The sequence below is a fragment of the Arvicanthis niloticus genome, chromosome 21, assembly GCF_011762505.2.
Source record: "Arvicanthis niloticus isolate mArvNil1 chromosome 21, mArvNil1.pat.X, whole genome shotgun sequence".
Taxonomy (NCBI): Eukaryota; Metazoa; Chordata; class Mammalia; order Rodentia; family Muridae; genus Arvicanthis; species Arvicanthis niloticus.
This window is the reverse complement of record NC_047678.1, coordinates 18,753,513-18,775,938: the sequence shown is the minus strand read 5'-3', so window position 1 is coordinate 18,775,938 and position 22,426 is coordinate 18,753,513. Positions and strand designations below refer to the sequence as shown.

General features: G+C 46.6%; 1 protein-coding gene across 6 annotated transcripts in view; it reads right to left on the bottom strand.

Moving 5' to 3' along the window:
- The window catches only part of Nmnat3 (nicotinamide nucleotide adenylyltransferase 3), a 111,485-nt gene that overhangs the window by 62,464 nt on the left and 26,595 nt on the right, over nt 1-22,426 (bottom strand). The gene's annotated exons all lie outside the window — the stretch shown is intronic.

Sequence of the window (22,426 nt, the reverse complement as noted above, 5' to 3'; positions counted from 1 at the left end):
AGAACACGGTCAGCACACTCCACATCCTTTGTGAATGCCTCCCTGCTTCAGGTAAGCTCTTTACCAGGTAAACTCAGAGAGAAACAGGCATCAGGTGAAAATGACTCACTCCACCGGTCAAGGCTCGGCTCTGGTTTGAGATCAAGCCTCATCTGATGCTCGATGCACATGACGGAAGACCCACCGTCCTAATGGTGTTTGGTGGGGTGAAAAAGCGAGGGAGATTTCTCTGATTGGGAAAAGGCTGCTCATCAATAAGCTCTCAGCCGAGGCCTGCAGAGTGAGCAATAAATGCTGCTGGAGGATTAGACACCTTAAGGGTTCCTTCCTGGAATCCATCATTAACTGGGGACAGGGTGGATTCCACCTCTGCCCCCCTTCCCCTCTCCACCTCACAGTTAGAGAGTGATTCATCTGCCTGTCAATTACAACCTGCTGCTTCTATAATGAGCTTAAGGCCCCCCTGAAATGCTCTCCTCACCCCATCACTCTGCAGGTCCCCCTTACAGGTGTTCTTGGCCCCTCCTTCACCTAATGAAGGTGCTTCTGCAGGTATTTCCACTTTATCAGCCACAGAATCATGGATGCCTTGCTGCCTTCCCCCCCCCAACCCCCCGTGGCTCTTCGCCATAGAAGGTGGGCCCTAGAGAATGGTTTCTGTCCATTTCCACCCTTTTACCTTCCAGTACTGCACCCAGGGACATCACAAGGACGCAGGAAATGCCTGTAACATCAACGAAGCCCACTGTCCATAACCAAATTATTTTGTTACATGGTTAATTCTTCTTGTTGCTGATGGTTGATTTTATTACCTTGCAAACTATTATTGGACTGAGCCTTCCATGGGCAGAAGCAGAACTTTCTGATCTCTGAGAGGTTACTGAACCCAAACCCACATCTGTCTCATCCAATCAGTTCAGACTGAAATCACACAAATCCACCCTGCCATGCATTCTCAACGTAATGATCCTGTCAACAGGGATACTGCCCCCCCCGCCCCCACCCTCTTCAGAGCATGCACCGGAAACTCTGGAGTCACTCCTCTGTTTGAAGAAGTGGAAACTGATGGCGGTCACTCTGCACCACAGTTCCAGACTCCCATTATGTTCCAGATTATTCTCTCCTGCTGCTGCCCTGACACTCTGACAGGATGTCACCACAAGTTTTCATACCATGGTCAGGCCTCTGGTGCTGCCCATCTTTCGTGCATCCACCAGGCAACCATATTGCTGCTGTTGGGACAGGAGCATCAGGTACAGCAGAAGGCAAAGTAGATATAGCCTGTGTCCTCACATAGTTCTGGGGCATGGACGGAAGTGACAATTCAAGAGGCGATGTGTTTATAAAAAGATAGAGATATAGAATATGTTCTATGGGTGTGTGGTGAGGTTTGAGGGGAGGGGATGTCTCAGAGGGCCCATGTTGAGGCATCCCTTCCCCCTAAGGGATCAGCCACACCACAGTATAGTATAGAATAGAGTTTATTCAGGGTATGCGGGGGTGGAGGGGGGGGGTTATGAGGGTAGTAGAGGCAGAGAGAGGGAGAGAGTAGAGAAGTAGGGGCCAGCCATGACCACATGGGGGAGGAGGGAAGAGCCCAAGAGGGCAAGAGAGAAGCAAGAGGCAAGAGAGCAGGAGATCAAGAGAGAGAGAGAGAGAGGAGGGGGCAAGCAGCCCCTTTTATAGTGGGCCAGGCCTACCTGTCTGTTGCCAGGTAACGGTGGGATGGAGTTTAGACAGAATGCTAACAGGAGGGCTTATAATTTAACAGCTCACCACAAAAGACAGAACAGCCGTTCCCTGGTGCCTGTATCTTAATCCTCGGACCCTGGACCTATGTTGGGTTACATGGAGTGGGACTTTGCAAAAGTGACTTAAAACACGGCCATTGTCTTAGGATTTCTAGTGCTACGAAGAGACACCATGACCATGGCAATTCTTACAAACGAAGCCATTTAATGAGAGCTGGCTTAGAGTTCAGAGGTTTAGCTCATAACATCATGGCAAAAGGCACTGCAGTGTGCAGGCAGTCATGGCGCTGGAGAGGTAGCTGAGAGTTCTAAATCTGGATCAGCAGTTAGTAGGAAGAGAAGAGTGAGCCACTGGGCCTGGCTTGAGCTTTGGAAACCTCAAAGCCCACCCCCAGTGACACACTTCCTCTAATAAGGCCACACTTACTCCAACAAGGCCACACATCCTAATTCCTCAAATCATGCCACTCTATGAGCCTGGGGTGGGGGGACACTTTCATTTAAACCACCAAAGCCATGAAACAAAATGGATATCTTAGCTATCAGGATAATTTTTTACTACACCTTGTAGTAGGAGAGAGATGATATGTGAACAGAAACAGTGGCCAAGACAGGAAGAAGTCTTCAGGAAGGGGACCACAGCAAACAATGTACGTGGCCTCCAGATGGCAAGGAAAGCTGGTCCTCAGAACCTTCGGAGGGGACACGGGGTCTCAGGCCTGCTTCCACTCTGCCAGCACACTGTGGACCTCCAGAATTACTGTTTGTGGTGAAATGTCACAGCACTTATAGGAAATCCGCCCTCTCACTATCTAGGGGTGGCTAGCTCACGAGCTCCCGGCTGGAGCAGAGCAGAGCAGAGCAGGAACCCTGAGGAGGATACAGCCTGGGTGAGGCAGAGGCATACTATTACAGAAACCACAAGGCAACCAAAGGCAGGAAGGAGCAAGGTGTCGGCATGGCTCCCATGGAGGGGTGGGCCGACGTGAGGGGTCAACATGAGAGTGCAGAGGCAGGAGGATTTATTTGGTAGGCTCAGGAACAGGGGAAGTGTGAATTTTATCCTATTGGAAAGGAGAAACCCCTACAAGGTTTTAAGCCAAGAATGACCTGCTCAGATTTCAGGTTCATGTGTTCCAGAAAAGGGCCATCAGGGGATCCTGGGAGGACCCCACCTTGCCCTGGTCCTTGGGCTTTTTTTTTTTTTTTCTTGGATAAGGTAGTCCCTTATCCAGGAAGATAGCCTTTGTTGCTATACACATCAGCCCCACTTCAAACTTGGCCAGTGCCCTACATGTACTCAGTTCTAACACAGCAAGAACCCTGTGGCCATTTGTCTCAGGCCCTCACAGAGACACAGGAAGGAAAGTGAGCTGGGAAGGTTAAGAGTTACTACTGCGAGCCGGGCAGTGGTGGCGCACGTCTTTAATCCCAGCACTTGGGAGGCAGAGGCAGGCGGATTTCTGAGTTCCAGGCCAGCCTGGTCTACAGAGTGAGTTCCAGAACAGCCAGGGCTCCACAGAGAAACCCTGTCTCAAAAACCAAAACAACAACAAAAAGAGTCATCACTGCGGATGTAATGTGTTAACGCCCATGGCTTGGGAGGCTGTCAGTTTACCATTCCCTACATAAGTGCCTCTGACAGCGGACTCTGGAGTGGCTGCAAACATCCTGTTTATTACAGACATAGAACAGATGGCTTTGGGCAGAATGGAAATGGATTCACCAAGCCTCTTCCATGCTTTTCATTACACAGACCTCTTGACCAGGCTCCTCATCGTAAAGAAAACAAGAGACATAGTTTGTATTTGGGTTGGGGGTGGGGCACAGTGGGAAGACTGGCAACCACATTTTTCAGGACCCTGGGTGATTTTTATCTGTGTCAATGTGTCAACGTCTCTGGGGCCATCAACCTTCATGAGAACTCAGCTATTTTTTTTTTTCCTTTTAACTTGGTTGGCTCTGTCCGTTGTTGCTATGGGCACCCAGTGCTGTGAAGAACAAAGGCAACATAGGCCTTGTATGTAGCTGTGAAGATCCTGTGCCAACCTCCCCTTGGAGGAAACAAACATGCCAATTAAGCAGTCATCCTAATTATGAGACTCCCAGGGAAGGAGGTAGCTTCCGTTTTGAGAACTTTCCAAAGGTTCGAAGGAGCATGAGGAACGGAAGGGGGTCCCTCGCCATGCCACGCATGTGAGAGTCTGGGACAGATTTCAGCTGCTGCTGTAAGCGGAGCTGAGTAACAGCTACTGGGTTTATTGAGCAATAGGCTCCCCACTGCGCTAAAGACGCTGCACATATTGAGGCTAATTTTTCAACACACCTGGAAGGGAAAGGTTAGTGCTTACAGTCAGGTAAACAGCCTAATTCGATTCTCCAAGCCTCAGTGAGCTTCATGGAAAGTAGAGATGATTACAGTCCCCTCCCCAAACTCTCATGAGGACCAGGGCCAACCCCTGCACAGTACCTGGCCCATAGAGGGGATGCCATCTTGGAGTCTTAGTTAAGGTCCCATTGGGAAGGAAGGACCCCAGGACCAGGGACACTTTAAAAGACAGTATTAGATTGGGGGTATGCTTACAGTTTCAGAGAGTTAGTCTATTATCATTATTGTGGGAAGCAAACTGCCATGGCCTTGGGCCAGTAGCTGGGAGTTTGACATCCTGATCCACAGGCAGCAGATACTACACCTGATGAGGGCTTCTGAAACCTCAAAGCCCACCCCCAGCAACACAATACTCCAACAAGGCCACGCCTCCTCATCCTTCCAAACAGGTCAACTGGGAACTGAGCATTCAAATGTGTGAGCCTATGTGGGTCACTCTCATTCAAACCAGCACAGTGTCCTTCTTCCCCGGAGTGCAGTATAACAAGATGAGAAGTCTAGAGACACAACTCAGTCAAGATTTATTAAGGCAAAAGTTACCCCGCCCAGGACAGCACATGGAGTCCTGGAGAGGGAGGCAGATGCAGAGGAGCGTCCTTTACCCACTGGATGGGTTGTGCTTTTATAGCCTTAAATTTAATCCTCCTTAAGTTTCTGGAAGTTCCCCTCATAATTCTGGGGACCATTCTATTTGGTTAACACCTTTGGCCCGAGCCTTCTTGAGAACTTCATAAAGAGGCTTAGCCAGCTCAGTTTATCCAGGAATCCAGATCCTATAGCATCCCAACTTCCCAAAAAGCTCTCAGTTGGGAGTATGGGGGAGGGAAAGGTCAAGATTGTGTAGATTCATTTGGGTCCCAGGGCAACAGTTTCTTGTGATTAAAAACTACACCTACTTTGAGATCTTTGTCTGACATACTCAATTTAAGCCTTTTCCTATGAAACCGTGTACCTTCCATCATCTAGAAAGTTAAGGGTGAATTCTGTCCCTCAAGAGATGGTCTCTTCAGTTGGCCCCCATACAGGAGTTAGGGTGCTTTGGGGATATGTCCATTTCATTAAATACTGGGTAAGGGCTGGGTCAAATAGATGAGGACAGACCATATTGCCTAGCAGGCTTTCTAAGAAGAGCATCAAATGCAAATGAAGTTTGGCTTAATTAAGGTGAAGTGGAATGCAAAAACAGGGTACCCTTAAGATCAAGCACTGAGCCAGGAGCACTCAGGAGGCAGAGGCAGGTGGATCTCTGTGAGTTTGAAGACAGCCTGGTCTACAAAGAGAGTCCTAGGACAGCCAGGGCTGTTACATAGAGAAACCCTGTCTGGGAGTGGTGGTAGAGATCAAGCACTGAATAGTGGGCTATACTGGGGGTGTCTGGGTCATGAGGATCTAACGGTTAGTGACCATCAGCAGGGAGGGATCACTGCTTCATTACCTAAACAGAGGTCTGGGATTAACCTCCATTTGTTGAGACCCTTTGGATACCTAAGGTTGGACTGTTATAGGGAATACAACAGGTTGAGGGGAAATATCTGGAATCTAGCTTGTTCCCAGAGCACTGAATCCTCCCATGATCCCCCTTGAAATTGGGGCAGCATCCTGGCAGGGGCCTGTGTCTTTGCAGACATCCCTTCAAAGCCTTCTTGTCTACAGAGCAAGCGCAGCTCCAGGCCTGATGGATGGGCTTCTGGTGGGCACCCTTTGTCAGGCTGAGTCTCATTGCAACTACCAACTCTCCATGCTACTTCTCTCCTCTCCTGGCCTTCTCCTGTCCCTGACTGTAACACTCTGTATGGGCCTGGACTAAGTCAGCTTGGGACTCACTTTCAGCAACATCCCCCCCCCCCCCAACCTTGGTTAAGGAGGAACAGACACATGGCTTCCTGTCCCACCCACGTGATTTGAAGGGGACTCAATCCTGAGCATGGAGGGTTGCTGGGAATATTCAGCAGCATGTTTGGGTTGAGGGGTTCAGCCAAGGGCATTTCACACCATTTCTCCTCCTGGCCATGCGATGGATGGGTCTTCCCTTGGATGAAAGCATAGCACTGCTGGGGCCTGGGAGTGTAGTCTGTTTTCTTTGCTAATTCAGGGTGGTTCTGGAGGAAGAAGAAAAGCAGACAGGGTGGCGCAGACTGCTCCCTTTCCTTCCTATAGAACAGACTAACTGGAGAACAGGGTGATAATTCTTGGTCCTTCTGGTGGCCATTTTCTTAAATTATTCTTTTCTAGTTTTATTTTAATTCTGTGGCTGCAGAGCCTTTCAGGATCATTAGTCAACACTTTCTTGGCATAAGCTGTGTCAGACTAGATCCTGGATTAGACCCTGTGGACCACCTTTAAGCCTATGGGTCAGCACCAGGCTCCTCAGGATGGCAAGGGGGCTTCCTACCAAGAATGAGAAATACTGGCCTAGAGGTTCAGCCTTGCTAATGGAAGCAGTCTTCACCCCCCTTCTTCTTCCCATGCTTTTAGGGTGAGAGATACACGAGACAATCATGTTCTCAGCCCTGCTTGCAGTTTGGTCTGGTTGTGATGGACCTTAATTGGAAGATGGGCTTCCCGCAAGTCCTGAGTGAGGCCTCAAATTATACCATCTAGGGGGTCTTTCTTTAGTTTTTTGTTTTGTTTTGTTTTGAGTAAAGAGGTACAAGCTGAGAAATCTGAAGACAGAGCACTCAGTCAAGACTTATTATAAAGAAAGTCACACTATCTGCAGCCCAGTAAGCAGAGAGACAGACTCGGGAGTCTTTCCGCCTAGCTGGAGAACCGGTGCTTTTCTACCCTTCTGGGTAGGCTGTAGGGTGGGGTTGGGTTCTCCTCTTTCTTTTGAGTGGACCAGCAGGATGCAGTCACTGACTGGGTGACTTGCTTTAAAGTAGGAATCTGACTGGGTATTGCAGGGGTGGAAAGTTTAAAATCCCTACCTCCCAGGGTCCTCCGGGTAGACAAGGGTGCAAGAGGGATTCACCGAGGACAGGAACATGGAAGCAAGCCATCTTGTGAAAGCAGAAGTGACTCCATTCCTCACTATCTGCCTGAGTCTGGTTACTGCCTGTTCCCCTTTACGGGGTTCTCAAGAGCCTTAGCCTGCTCCCTTCATGGTGCTTAACCCACAATTTCCCATTTCTGCAGCTGCCTCCAGGTGCTTGTTTATTCCGCTTGTTTATTCAATTTTCCAGCTGCCTATGTGTAAAACTTGGCAGCCCTTGGGCACACAACCTACATCTTCCTGCTATCATCCAGACACTCAGACTTGATGCCTGGGAACAACAGGCAGATGGGGAATTGGGTATGAAGTATCCAAGGGATGCTGTAGTTGGTAGCCGTATCTTCTGGCCCTTTTTGTTCTTAAACATCCTTGAAGCTTCAAGGCTCCTATATAGTAGGCTCCTCCTGCTACAGCTAAAACTAAGGCACCAGGGCACTTACCCAATTACCACACCCGTGTACTAATGAAGGGTCTGCATCCTCAGAGGACCCTGACCTCATTATACTATCATTTGACTGTGGTTTGTGCCCTTGCCATGGGCTGTCCTAGAGGATCATGGGAACAGATACCTAAAGGGAGCTCTGATTCACAGTGATCTGGATGTCACCTTATTTCATGAATATGCCACTCATTTCATAGTCATACACACCTGTAAAAACCACACTGCAGAACCCACTGAGCTGTTTCCCACTTTTAGGGCAGCCTACTCCAATTCCACTTTAGAACATCTGCTTTGCTTTGCTTTGCTAAGTAAACCACGGCTTAACTGTCTGGCGAGGCATGGTGGCATGTTCCTTTAATCCTAGTGCTCAGGAGGCAGAGGCAGGTAGATCTCTGTGAATTTGCAAGTTCTAGGACAGCCAGAGCTACATAGCAAGACCATGTCTTGAACAAATAAAACAAAGCACCACAAACTGTCTATGCCTCTTGGGATTGAACCTAGGACCCTGTGTTTGCTAGGCAAGTGTTCTGCCACTAAGCTACACATCTTTACCCTAGTCTGTGTCTCTTAACTGAATTTTTCCTCCCACAAGACATGAAGCAAGAGGCCCTCATAATAGCAAGATGGTACCATATAAAGTCTATTCTTGCCCTCCAGATGTGGTCCAGGGGAGAACAGACAGTGTTGATATCAGGTAGAGTGGAGTCTTCTGATCACCGCCTGAGACTCATTCTCTTTCTTGTCACTCACTGGATCCTTCCCTCTGATTGGACAACCAACACCTTTCCCAGTTGCCTTGGCAGCAGGGGAGGCTGGATTACTGAATAGGACACTTCCAGGAATATTCTTTTGGAGGGGGTGGGGAGAGAGAGAGAGAGAGAGAGATTGATTGAAGGTGATTTGCTGAGCACAGCGAGCCATGCCTGTAATCCCAGCACTCAGAAAGCTGAGGCAGTGGGATGATAGGTTTGAGGCTACTTGGACCACATTGCAAGATCCAGGCCGATTTCACTTACATTGGGAGACCTTGTCACTATACAAAGCAAAGTAAACCAAAACCAATAAAAGCATGCTTCTCCCATCCTTTATTCCACTGCCTGCAACGTGATGGCTAGAGTGATAGCAGCTATACCTGATGCTGAGAACAAGGGCCAACTCCAGTTGGGCAGAGAACAAACTAAGAAAAACCAGGAACCTAATGATCACACTAGCCTGAGGCTGCTTACTTCTTAGTATCTTCTACCTGGAGGAGAAACACTCTTCCAAGCAACCCTTGTTTTCTTCCTTTTCCCTGTTATATGCTATGGTACATGAGTCTAACTGAGTGAGTCATAGCTAAAGAATGTTGATCTAAGTAGCATAAAATTTCACAAGTTTCTGTGGCCTCAGTTAAATTCATTTTACATGCAGTAACTCAAGTGCATATCATTTGAAAAGAAAATACACCTACGTGAGTGGGGAGAGTCTATGGTAACTTAATTTTTTATATGAATTTTTCATGGATGGAAAAGTCCTTACACAGGACTATGGAAACCTGAAATACGCAGAGGCAAGTCTGTTCTTCTATACATCGCAGAAACCAAATGCTGCCCCATTGACTCCCCCAAAACAGACTCATTACACAGTGCCATTGCTCTCTGTTTCGAGTGGGCATTTGCCATATGGCTTGGTGGTTTAATCATTTCCTGGTACTTGACAAAAAAAATGAAGCGCAATCATTTTGCAAGGAGCTTGTGCTCCTAGATGGGTCTATTCCAAATAACAGCTGTGCCTCAAAATTGAGTTACTCAATTTGCAATTTGTGGACACGACACTCAAACATTTACAAGTGAGCAAGTCACTTGGGTTATTTCCAGACATCAGAGTCTGTGAAGGTTTTAGCAATGTTCTGAGGGTTCAGCTGTCCACAAGCTCCAGCCAAAATCTTAGAACCACCAGAGCCTGTGGGCAGTAGTCATGTCTGATGGGAGGCCATGTAGAGGTTACCATCAACTGAGGGAGAGAAAGAACACCAGAAAAATCTGGCTTCAAAGCCCACAGAATAAACCCATATGCCTTTCTATCTACTCTTAGCCATATTTATGCAGGATCCACAGCTTTGGTCTTAATCCTGTAATAGGTACCTACAGATCCATACCAACCTGATAACTAGCCAGACAGACATGGACTCAAATGAACAACTTTCTACTTGAGCTACTTTGAATGACTGTCCATTAAGAGAAAACAGTTAAGTTATATTAGCAAACACCCCCCAAATTTTTTTTTTCTTTTCTTTTTTTGGTTTTTTCGAGACAGGGTTTCTCTGTGTAGTCCTGGCTATCCTGGAACTCACTCTGTAGACCAGGCTGGCCTCGAACTCAGAAATCCGCCTGCCTCTGCCTCCCAAGTGCTGGGATTAAAGACGTGCACCACCACCACCCGGCTCAAATTTGTTTCTTATTTAAACACTCATTTCATGGAGCTTGGAACTCCCCTCTGTGCATATTTATTCCTCGAACCAGGACTCAGGATAGGAGAACTACTACCTTGAGTAGCCCCTAACAAAGATGCCTCTAGGAAGTCCCTTATCAGAAAATATCTGTGGTCACAATTTGGTACATGTCACTTCCATGAACTCCATACTACTAAAATGAGCAAGAAAGGACATCCAAAGAGGATGATGAGAAACATCTAATTAGCTTGTTCTTACTACAGTGGGCTCATCAATTATCCCGAGTCTCAGCGACACACAGAGCAAATAGATATAATCAAAGACCTCCAGAAGTTATCTTGAGGGTCACCATCAGTGATGAACACTCAGAAGAAAGCTAGCTCATAGAAGGCTGTCTAGAAAGTTCTTTTCCCTTTCTCCGTTTAAAACTTTGAAACTTGTTCTGGTTATTTGTACTCTTTGCCTGAAAAAGACTCAACCATTTTGTTAGCTGTCCATGATCAAAACCTACCAGTTTGCTATAATATCTCACCATTGTATTGGTGTGTGAGTGCTACATGTGTGTATGTGCTCATGTGTGTGCATGTACATGTATGTGTGTGTGTGTGTGTGAGTGCATATTTATGAAAGAACATATTGAGCTGGGGCTTGTTTGTAGTTTCAGTGTGTGAGTCCATGACCATCATGGCTGGAGTCATAGCAGCAGGCAGGCAGAAATCACACTGGAACAGTGGGTTTGAGGTTATATTTTATCCACAAGTTGAAGGCAGAGAAAAAGAGTGGCCAGGAATGTTGTGGTAAAAGCCCTCCTCTGGTGACACACGTCCAATAAGGTTTCATTTCCCAATTCTTCCCAAACTAAGGACCAAACATTCAAATACATGAGCTTGTGAGGGCCATTCTCACCAAACTGCCACATTCAGGTACATTGTATTTTTGGTTTTTATGAGGTATGTTCTCTAACTGGCCTGAAGCTTAAGAAAGCTGGCTAGCCAGTCAGCCTGAGAGATCTGCCTGCCCCTGCTTACTAGAGCTGCCATGACACTTGTGTGCCATCAAATCTGGCTTCTTACATAGGTTTTGGAAATCAAACTTTCCTTGCCTGGGAAAGACTTGTCTGACTGAGCCAGCCCCCAGGCCCACATCTCCCCTTCTGTCACCCCAGTGCTTATTCCGACACAGCCAGCCTTCAGAGATGGCCAGCGTCCTTACAGAAATCCTTCACTTTTTTCTCCTTCAGAGAGCTGCTTTACTTCAGGAATTCATTACCTTACTCTATCAAAGGGTTTCTGATAGCCAACAAGAGAACGAACAAACTCTGGCTACCTGAATCCCTGACCCCAGCAAAGACAAAGCAGACAATGAACACGGTCAGTCCCCAGAAGGCCACCTCAAGGAATAAAGAGTTGACCATGTGCTCTCAGGGAAGTCAAGGGGCATGGCAATGACATGGTCTTGGCATGGATGCGATCTCATGAGGCAGACATGGAAAGTGGGGACCCACCACATACATACAAAGCTGTTCCCGGAGAGAAGCAGCCCCTCCTCTTTCCAGAGAAGTCTCCCACACCTGTTAAGGTGACAGAAACTCTGTATTAGCCATTTGCTATAGGTTTGGCCCTCGTTCAACAGGCTAAGCAGATGACCCAGTCCTGAAGCTTAGGCTCAATTACTCACCCAGACATTGGCCACGTGTGTAGTGTATGGAACCTTGACCCTTATGTCTGTCTGGTGGCACAGCCTCATAGACACTCATTTGGTCAGGCACATCTTCTTCCTGGCTTCTGGCTTTTGGAAACGTAGGTCTCATTCTGTGTCTCCCACTTGTCGCTAAGCAACCCCTTGTTGCCCACATGTCCTCCACTTCCTTACCAAGATGTGATCACCTGACATCGCTTTTGAGCATCCCTGCTTCTTGGGCTCCTATTCACTCCCCTTCATCTGCTCAAGTGCCTCTTTCTTGGCATCTCTCCTGGTCGGTATCCCTTGGTAGCCTACCTAGAAGTCAGTCTCCTCTTTGGACCTAATGAAGATGACACATAGTCTGTGCTATACTGGGAGGTGTCATCCTTCCCTTGCCTGCTACACTGAAACCCCAGGGGCAGGGGTCTCGTGGGCTCTAGTAATTAATAGAAAGAATCTTTGTTTTCTGAAGGAAAAGGTTAAAAGCAGATCAAACTTGAGCCTGGGAGCAACTGCCCATCATGGAATGGTCCAGACTGGAGCAGGTAAGAGCCACCAAGGAAGAAATATCCCACAATGAAAACAGCAGAGCCCCAGGCTTAGCTACCATCCACCTGTCTCTATTTTAGCTTTCAACACAGGGCACACCCTGCCTTGTCCTTTGTTGCTCTGGAGTACTCCTGCCTCTTTAGCTGGGGGCCAGCTCCCTTCTGAACCTACATTTTTTTCCCAATTTATAAACATGTCAATGCTTGGATGGCCCCATCCCAGGACCTTGATTCCCAGTCCCAACCAAAGGCTTTAGCAGAGTCAGTCTCTCTGCAGCCTGTGCCCATGTCTAACTTGGGGTTTGTGTACAGGGCCTCTGCTCTGGTCTGGCAGTGGGCACAAAGCTCCATTCACGATTAGGAAAGCAGTCTCACACTGCTATTGCTCTTGGGTTTTCTTTATGGTAGAAAAATGCAGGAGTCATTTCATGACAGTAGGGGATGATACCATGGACCAGGTAGTGCCCAACTGGAACAGGCAGTCATCTGTTCTCTGCCCTTGCACTTGCCTTGACACCCTACCTGCTTCCTGTACACCCTGAGTACTGGGCTCACTCTCAAATGTTCAAACCAGAGTAATGACCATAGCATTGAGGGCCCATTTCCACTAGGTGATTCCTAAAGCCTGTTCCTTCCAAGTTGGGGTGGGGTCTTCATCCTCTGGTCTTCATCCCCTTGACTCCTTCCCCTTATAGTCAATCCCACAATACTTTATTCTCTATCCATTATCTGGACAGTATATTCCTTGAGGGCAGCAGATGTGTTTTATTCGTATCCCCCAGCTCCAAACACAGGGCATGCTCAGGTGTAAAACATGTCTTCGTTAGCTTCAGCTGTCTAGTAGGCACAGCCTAGAGTCATTTGAGGAAGTCCCAGCTGAGGAACTGCTCAGCTCAGCCTGGCCTGTGGCCGTGTCTGTGTGGGATTATCTTGATTGATGATTCAGTCTATTGTGAGTGGCAGTATCCCTAGGCAGGGGCCTCTGGGCTGGTTAAGAAACCTATCTAAGCAAGAGCCAGGGAGTGCAGCAGTAAGCAGCATTCCTTGTGGGTTCTGCTCCACTTCTTGCTATGGTTGCTGCCCAACTCCTCTCAATGACTGGCTATGACCTGGAAATGTAAATCAAACAAACTCATTCTTCCCCAAGTTGCTTTTGGTCAGAGTGTTTTATCACAGCAACAGAGAGGCAAAGGCGAACAGCATGTATGGACCATGATTGTACGGCTGAGTTCGGACAAGGACAGCACTGAGGGCCAGTGCTCCAGGGATCATTTGTACTTCTGCTTATCTTATAAGCAGAGCATCGAATGTTCAGTGTTATCTTATGTTAATATCTTAAGGATGCTGTGCAGTGAACGCAGTATCCTTCTGCCTTGGGAGGTGGAGACAGTGTCATCTTCTGGGACAGAAGCAGATGCGGTTGCTGAATAGTATGAGAAAGGGATGCCTGTCTTTGAAACAAAGGACAGACAAGTTTGTCACTCATAAAATATTTGGGCTCTCAAGGCATAGGGCTTGTCTTGGTCAGGGTCACTATCACTGTGATGAAGCACTGTGACCAAAGCAACTTGTGGAAGACAGGGTTTATTTCGGCTTACTTCCAGGTTAACTGTCTACTACTGAGGGAATCAAGGCAGGAACCCGGATGCAGAAGCTGATGCAGGGGCCATGGAGGACAGCTGATTTCTGGCTTGTTCCTCATGGCTTACTCACCTGCTTTCTTATAGACTACAGGACCACCAGCCCAGGGATAGCACCACCCACAAAGGGCCAGGGCCATCAATCACCAATGAAGAAAATGCCCTGTAGGCTTGCCTACAACCTGGTCTTCTGGAGGCATTTTCTTAATTGAAGTTCCACCCCAGATGACTATAGCCTGTCTTAAGTTGACATAAAACCAGCTGGCACAGGGCTCCTCCCTTGTAACCACACCCACTGCTTATGAAGTTCTCTTGACCATGGGGAACTACAGCCCAGGGTGGTGGCACAAGAAAATCCTGATACCCAGATGTTGCTACAGCTGCAATATCCTTTGCCTCTGGCCAAGATTCCTTTGTCTCCTTTCAGTATTCATGAGGCTGTCTTGTGCCAATTTAGTAATTTGTAAGGAGGGTGACCTCTCAGCTCCTTTACCATTCTTGAGAAACTCAAAAAAAAATTTTTTTTTGGACTGCCCTGGTGACCCATGAAATACTACAGGGAAAGAACTGAGGGGGATGTCAGGAAGATGTCCACAGTCCTGACCACACTTGCTCCATATGCCACACAAATATATTACTTCGGACAGAAAGAAACTCAGAGAAAGGAGACTGTGTTTGCAAGTGTGGCCCAGCTGTCCTTGTATGGATGGTGATTAGGGAATTCTGAGCCCAGTGTGAAGAGCCTGTGGGGGGACTGGAGATGAAGGGCAAGGTAGGGCACCCAGAGCTGTGCTTGATTGGACCTCAAAAGCTTCCAGGAGTTTTAGCAATAGTTATTGGTTCCAGGCAACCATGTGGAGCTAAGCAGTTGGTGACCATGTCTGTCTCATGAACTCATAGGTCAGCTAGACTTCTTATTGTTTAGAGGAAGAAAGAGTCTGGCAATGAAGAGACAAAACCTGCCAAAGAATATGGTGTGACAGCTGTCTTTCCTATATGATCTCAAATCCTCTTAGACTGGTTATTTTTAGACAAGCTTTAAAATAAAATATACGAATTCTAACATAGAGGGGCTGTGGAGATTCCTCAGCGAGCAAAGCGCTTAATACACTAGTATGGGTCCTGAGTTCAAATCTGCAGAACCTACCTAAAAGCCAGACCCCAAAGCATGGGTCTGTAATCCCGGTACTTGCACAGGGAGATGAGGGGTACAGAACAGAATTCCTAGAAAGGTTGCAGGTCAGCTAGTCTGGTGTACACAGCTGTAAGCAAGGAAACTCTCTCAAACAAAGTGGATGGTGAGATCCAAGGATCTACATTCAAGACTGTCCTCTACAAATGTGCTATGGCATGAAAGCACCCACATTTGCACACACATCATATACATATACACTATATACATCATACATGCATATCCGCTTACACACTGTACATCTCACACAGCATATACACATACACACTGTACACTGTACCCAGCATATACATGTACACACTGTATATCACACACAGCATATACACTTACACACTGTACATCACACAGTATTATAGATACACACACTATATATATATATATCACACACAGCATATACACGTACATGCTGTACATCACACATAGCATACACCCACACACTGTACATCACACACAGCATACACATACACTGTATATCACACACAGCATATACACTTATATACTATGCATCACACAGCATATACGCACACACACTATATATCACATACAGCATATATGCTTATATGCTGTATATCACACATGGCATATACACATACACACTGTATATCACACACAGCATATATACTTACACACTGTACATCACACATGGCATATACACATACACACTGTATATCACACACAGCATATATACCTACACACTGTACATCACACATAGCATAAGCACACACATGGATGCTAAAAAGAACATCTGTTTCCATTTGTTCATTCTTTCACTTGCCCTTATATTAAAAAAGTTGTTGCTGCTGCCAAATTTCTCAAGGCCACAAGAGGACACTATGAGGACCTCAAAATACCAGAGAGGTAGAAACTCAGCCAGGCTCTCCACAAAGGCAGAACAGAGCATCACACACAGTGGAGGAGAAGGGGGAAAGGCTGACACTTAACCTTAGGTTAAGAGCTTTGCTGGGGACGACATAACCAAGTATAGAGCCATTCTCTTCAGCCTCATGCAGTATCATTTCCTCTAGACACTAGAAGCCCAGCAGCCTACCTTCTCTTTATTGAGCTATGAGCAGACTGTCATGCTGGTGAACAGACGGCAGCAAATCCAAGCAACGGTCTATGAAATCAAAGACCCGAGCCAAGTATGAGGCTGTGATTAATTAATAATTTTAACTATGTTCACCCAACACCTATTTAACGGGATGTGTAATCACTGCTGTGTCGTACAGAAATGGGACCTGGCTGCCGGGCAGTCCACAGTCATGACGAAAGCCTCTCTGAGTGTGAAGGGGGCCAGTTGAGGTTCTTCTTCATCCATTCTTTGGGACTCACTAGCAATACTCTCAGAGTTTGCCCTTGACCTCACTGAGATTACGAATCTACACTTGATACCAACAAACCCTAGGTGGAGACTCATGTTTGCTGAGAGCACAATGGTGCTGTCCTTTTGACAGGCAGATGTGTTCATTCTCAAGCCCCCAAGAATGTGTTCATTCTCAAGCTCTACAAGCTTGTTGCAGCTGATACAATAGTATCTCTGCAGCTCAGCCTTACAGTCAAGGTTCTTTCGGGGTCCCCATGTACAATAGCCTCTGAACTGACACGGCCAGCATCTCTCTCCATCCCTCAGATCACTCCTCTCTGGCTGGGGAGTGCTTCAGGGAGCCATGCTCAGCACCTGCCTTACACGCTCCCGAACTGCTGTCCTAATGTCTCTATAATATATTAACAAGCCCTGGCCAAAGGGAGTTCTGCTGAAATAGGCAGTAGTCTGAGCCATTTGGACCAAATCCTAGAATCCACGCGGTATGCTGAGCTTCACAGTTTAGGAGCTGTGAAGTCGAGAAATGGGAGCATACGCCATTAGCTCTCACATGACCAGGGGCAGGGCTGAGTCCAAAACTGTTAACAAGCTTTTCATGGGGCAGGACTGGAGTCAGAAGGCACGGACGCTGGGCACTGTCAGATCAATGTGTGCTCACAAGCTCATCCTGTGTTTCAATGGTGCTTCCTGCCTCACAGGCATGCGCTTCTCCTGGCCTTCTGTCCTTGCTACTGTCCAAGACCTTCCATTGTTTTTTAACACTAGGAGAACACCCATGTGTCCATCTGGATAGTCTGAAAATTATCTCATTGTTTGAATGTAGTTTGTTCCAAAGGGGGGGAAAAAAAAAAGTCAGGTAGCTTGGTAGCTTCACAACTTCCTCTCAGTCTGTACACAGAGCATGGAGCTAGGCGGCTCTAATCAAAAGGCCAGTAGGCTGTGTGCTGAGCAGGAATGCATGCTGTTCAGGCCGGCAGTCTCTGGTTCAAGGAGTATGTCAGCCAGAGATTCTGTCTGACCCTGACTCTGCCACCTCACCTCTGAGGCCAATTTTTCTGCACAAAACACCTGGCTTCTCTGTGAACAGACACTCTTCCACAGAGCTCAAAGGTAACATCAAGCATGTCCCCAGTCATAACTTAAAATCTGATGAAAACTAAGACACAAAACCCCACGCAGAATAATGTCCCCCAAAGATATTGTATTCTAGACCCCAGACTAACTGTTACTTTATTTAAAATAAAGAAGTCTTTGCAGATGTCATTGAGGCTGTTGAGACGGAGGTGTTATGTGTCCCTTAAGAGGGAGAGAAAAAGGGTATTTGATACAAAGATAAAGCTGTGTGAAGGAAACAAAGGAAGATCTGGGGGAGGCCGACACTGAGGACAGCAGTGACAGGGTCACAAACTAAGGCACGTGTGACAGTCTTGATTGACAACTTAATGGAAAGTGGGATCAGCTAAGACACACCTCTGTATGTCTGTGAGGGGGCTTCCAGAAAGGACTTGCTACAGATAGGACAAGCTCTTCTTCCCTCTGAATAGGTAGCACCTCCTAACTGGCAGGCTGCAAATAGAGGTCTGAGGTAAAAAGCAGTGTATGCCTGTTTGCCTTGGCTTCTTGCTGGTCAGTGCATTATCACTGGTGCAGTTGCAGCCACCATCCTCTACTGACACCGGGTTCCACTGCTTTAGCCTTCCAATGTGTACTGAAGACCAGGGCTCTCTGGAAATCTTCCAGGTTTCCAGGTCAGTCTGGGACTCTGCACAGACTGAGCAGTTCTGGGTTCTCAGCTTTTCCAGTGTGCAGACAGCCACTGCTGGACTCTCCAGCCAGTACTGTACGAGCCAATCTAAGAAATTCCCTCTTTCAATAAATATTCATTCTATGTGCACTGTTCTTCTAGACAACCCCTGATCAAGACTGAGTGCTGGAAGCCGCCAAGGCTTGAAACAGACTCTTGGGTGCTCCCCACGAGAATGTGTCCCTGACACTGTGATCTGGGGCTGTGGATCCTGATTTTTGATTTCTGGTCTTGAGAACTGTGAGTAAATATGGACCTTTCTGTTGTTTTAAACCTTCAAGTTTGGTACTCTTTGGTTGTAGCAGCTATTAGAAACTGGTACCACAGAGGTGTCGGTAGAAAGACTGTCACTCTCTACAATAGCTATCCTAAACACTCTGTAATTCCTCAGTGAGAGAGAGAGAGAGAGAGAGAGAGAGAGAGAGAGAAAATATGTATGTGTGGGCTTTAGGGTTCTGACTGTCTCTGCCCTTCCTGTGCTAGCATTATAAATGAATGGCCACACCTGGCTTTTTAAATATGGATTCTTTAGAACCAAAATTGGATCCTCATGCACTAACTGAACCATCTCCTCATGCTCTCCTTGGTGATTTTTAACACAATTCAACTTCGGCCTTCAGCAAGTGGGCTACAGGAGAGCTTAACATTCGGCATCTATCTCTTAGCTCTGGGTGATGTTCTCTCCTGAAGCAGGAAGTAGACAGCAGGGAGAACAGATGTTAAAACTAACATCTGAACAAGTAAGTGTCAAGTGGACAGAGAACACCAAAGAGTTAAGAAACGCCCCACAAATTAACCTCATAGTGCAGCTATCTCTCTCTCTCTCTCTCTCTCTCTCTCTCTCTCTCTCTCTCTCTCTCTGTGTGTGTATAGGAAGCACATCCTCAAACAAATGACATGTAATTATTAACCAATGTGACCAGCTATCCTCAAGAACCTATCAGCTGGCTGTTCTCTGAAGGTTTGTCTACAATAATACTAAGTCAGAGATCTATATGTCTGCAAACAGAGGACTGGTTAAACTCTGCATGATTTTATATAGCTGTTAAAAAGACTGGCATGCACATATCTATGTATATATATATATTAATATGGCAGATTAGTAACGAGTAAATATTAGATGAGGAGACAGAAGTTTCAGGCAGGATTGTAGCATTGTCTCATATTAGGCTAGGCAATCAACGCTAGTGTAACACACAAGAAGGATGCTCAGTACATATGTATCTACACACACTTATACATGTATTGTAGCATATAGCTAATGTCTAGTAAGCCACTATCTCTACAGAAAGATAAAGGGTGCTGGGAGGAGGCAAGAGGAGTGAACTCACTTAAGCTATAGATGTGTAATTTCAAACTGAAATGAGTTTTCCTTACCTACTTTTAGAGGCTTCTAGTTTTAGCTGCTCTGAGGAGTGTGGTGAAATACACCACTCTGTATCATTCTGCTCCATTCTATCTGTACTGTGCAACACAATCTGTGGGGCCACTTGACGGCCACAAGTCCCTATACACGTGCTACTTAAGATGGCATTTCATGACATTACTGGGTTTTGCCTACTGAAAGAAACCAAGCCCCTCTTTTTCCTACATAAGACGAACTGCTCATTCTTCAAGGTATATTTTGCTAAGATTTGCCACAAATCTTAAAAGCATTGACACTTTAAGATGCCTTAATAGCAATTTCAGGACTTTCATCTCCTATAGTTAAAACAAACTGTCGTAGAGATAACCAGGATCAGGAGCTGGGCTTTTCTATGGTCCAGAGACTCCATCTTGAAGGATGAGTCACAGTGAATTCAAGTTTAGTCTCGTTTATTTTGCGCTTCCATTTGCAGCATGGACATCTGAGTCAAACCCCACCTGTCCTGTTGCTGAGAAGACTCAGGATGCTGCTTAGTCTGGGTTGTCTGAGAAGCTAGTCAGGGTGAGATCAGAGCTTCGGGCTCAGACTTCCAGCTCAGCACTGGGATTTCCACCACACATAAAGCAAGCTCTTCAGTTCCAAACTGTGGGTCGCTGAATCTGTGAGAGCCACGCTACCGCAGATAGCCCAATGAGACAGGCATCTGGGGACACACATAGAAGAGCTTCCCTCTCTGAAGGCAGGGCAAGGACACTGCGAGAGGTACAAGATTAAAAAGGATCCAGGGCAATGACTTTCCATTTCCCTTCCTCCGGGAGACAGAAACCACAAACATCACGCTAAGTGAAACAGATGCGTCTTCTTTCAGAAATTACACAACCACTTCCAGATGGGAAGGTCTGACTTCCCCTCCACCGTAGGATTCAAGATAAAACCAGAGAAAACTCTACATGGCTTTTCAAAAAAGAAAAATCCCCTCACTTTACTAACTAAGAAGTGATTATTTAAAATAACTTTCTGCTTTAATCCAATGTAGCTTTCCAGCCATAAAAGGAAGACATCTTGGGAGCTAAGAAAATGTAGTGCCTTTATCACGAGTGTTCTGAAAGCATAACTGGGTTTTCCGTAGAAAGTGGTTAAGGACGTAGGACACTCATCCTTATGGGGTCACTGTATGTGAACTTGGATGGAAGGCATGGTATACAAACACCTGCTGAGCAGGAAACACTCCAGACAGGAAAACTTGCATATCAGAAGCTAAATAATGACACCAGCTACATGGCCTCTATTTTGACTCTCCTAAGAAGGCCCTATGTTTCAAATGGTAGTATCTGCATAAGATTAAAACCAAATAGATTAAAAACTCCACTGAGGATTCCACATACATCCATGGCAATAATTCAAAAGCTAGAAGTTGTTCCGAGAGGTCAGCCTGGCATGTGATACTAAGGGGACAGATGCTAGGAACATGTAGCACTTTATCTGCAGGTAATGCAGCTGACCTGGTTCCTGAGGAACCCAGGTACCCCTCCAAGGCTGATTTCAGAATGAAGGTGGCCCACATTTGCTGCTATGGCCTAGCTGTCTCTGTCTAAGGGCAGAGTAATTCCAAGTCCTGGAGAAAAGCTGTAGAGTTAGTGTGTAATCTGAGTAAAAGCCTTTACCAGCCACATAAAGCACACCCTATCTTTACACATATCATGTCAACTAGATGCTGCTACTCCACCTTGGCAGAGTGGGACCCAGAGTTGTGAGCTAATTTGCTTAAGGTTTCATGATAAGCTGAGCTAGGATTGGACCCTTACCTGTCCAGCTTCTCTAGGGGTCTGCTGGCTGGGTATGGACAAATTAAACAAGAGGTGGCAACGTCTTTTCCTATCAGCTATCCACCAGCTCTCAGAAGGCTTGACTCCTCCTATTCCCAGGCACCGATTGCAGTGTGTTTAAGTCAAATCACAAAACTCCCCGGAACAAATGAAATCCACCCTAATTTCAAAGCAAAAGCAAAAGAGTGGTCCAGAGCCTCTTTCCCTTGGAGAGAGGGTGGGGATCCAATAGGCCCTACCCACCTGCCCTCCCATGCCCTACCAGGGAGGCTGGGGACACTGCAGCAGAGCTAAGGGTAGTTTTGTTTTCCTGAGAGCCTCTCTGCCCTTTTCCCCTGATATTTGAATGGTAAAATAGTAGGAAAGTACTTTCCCCGCCATCCATTCTGGACTTTGAAGCCCTTTGTGTTATATCCTAAGGACCTGCTGCCCCTCTGTGAAGCACATCCTGCCCTGGCTCAGGAAGGACAGAGACTAGGACAAGTTCAAGGACCTGCTGTTTCACAAAGGTCACAAATGACAGGTGTTACTCTGTCATGTTCTGTGTCCACTACCTCCTACAAAAACACATGGTGAGGTGAACTGGTTCCTAAGAAGTCATCTTGCAGATAAGATGGGAATGCATTTTTCTTTTTAAATTCAAGTGCAAAACAATCTCACACCTCTCAGTGGGTCACAGAACAGAAAGTCGTGCGTGGGGGGTGGGAGTGGGGAGGGGGTGTTGTTAAAAACATCATAATTTAAAAAACTGTTCAGCTAAGAAAATAATTAAAAACAGAAGCCATTAAATGGTTGTGTGAACCAAGCCATTATTTTATAAGTACCTAACAGGTCACTTACCAGCAGGATGGTGGCCACCATCTTCCTGAATCAGCATCAAGAATGAAAACATCTGCATTAAGACACCAACATCTCTTACTGCATCTAGTCCTTGTGAGTCCTCTTTCTGGCCTAACTTCCCTGTCAGCTCCCTTCTCTCTCCCAGACCCTGATGCTGGCTATCCAACACTCATGACCTGCCAAAGTTCACAGTGCTAG